The following is a 666-nucleotide window of genomic DNA, read 5'->3' on the forward strand; positions in this document are numbered from 1 at the left end:
AATATACCTCGCTCTCTACCTCTACCTCTACCTCCGTGGGTAGGACATACTAGTAGATAAGCAAAATTTTGTTATGGCATTTAATACTTTTTGAAAAAGAATCTTGGAAGGAAAATGAATGTCATCATTAGAAAAGTATTGTATGATGTAAAAGGTAAAAGTGAATATTTATCTGAAGCATCGCATTTCAATGACATAATTACAGAGTGTATACAGACGGCTCTGTAGATTTAGTAGGTGGAATATCAGGCACTGGTATATGGTATTCAGTGAAAATATATGTAATGTGCGTCAGTATGGGAGGAAGGCGAGAGTGACTAGCTTCTCATACTTTTACTGAAATATTAGAAATCAAGATGGCTATAGAAGCAGTTACTGGTATAATGATTATGATAGTTATTGTAAGGAGGAATGCAGCGATCATTTCTGACAGGCAAGCAGCATTGTTATAGATACTGGTTTGTATTGGTGTTGTCAGAAGGCGAGTTAGAAGACTGAAAGCTTGCAGTATTGGTATCGAATTATTATGGTTTCAGTCACATATAAGAATTAGTGGGAATGAAACAAATAGGTCCCAAGAAACTACGAAAAGAGGATACAGACACAGAAATGAGTCCGTCTGTGTCGCAAATATGAAGCAGAGTGATGATATGGATTAGATGTAGA

This window comes from Penaeus monodon, chromosome 34, assembly GCF_015228065.2.
Source record: "Penaeus monodon isolate SGIC_2016 chromosome 34, NSTDA_Pmon_1, whole genome shotgun sequence".
Taxonomy (NCBI): Eukaryota; Metazoa; Arthropoda; class Malacostraca; order Decapoda; family Penaeidae; genus Penaeus; species Penaeus monodon.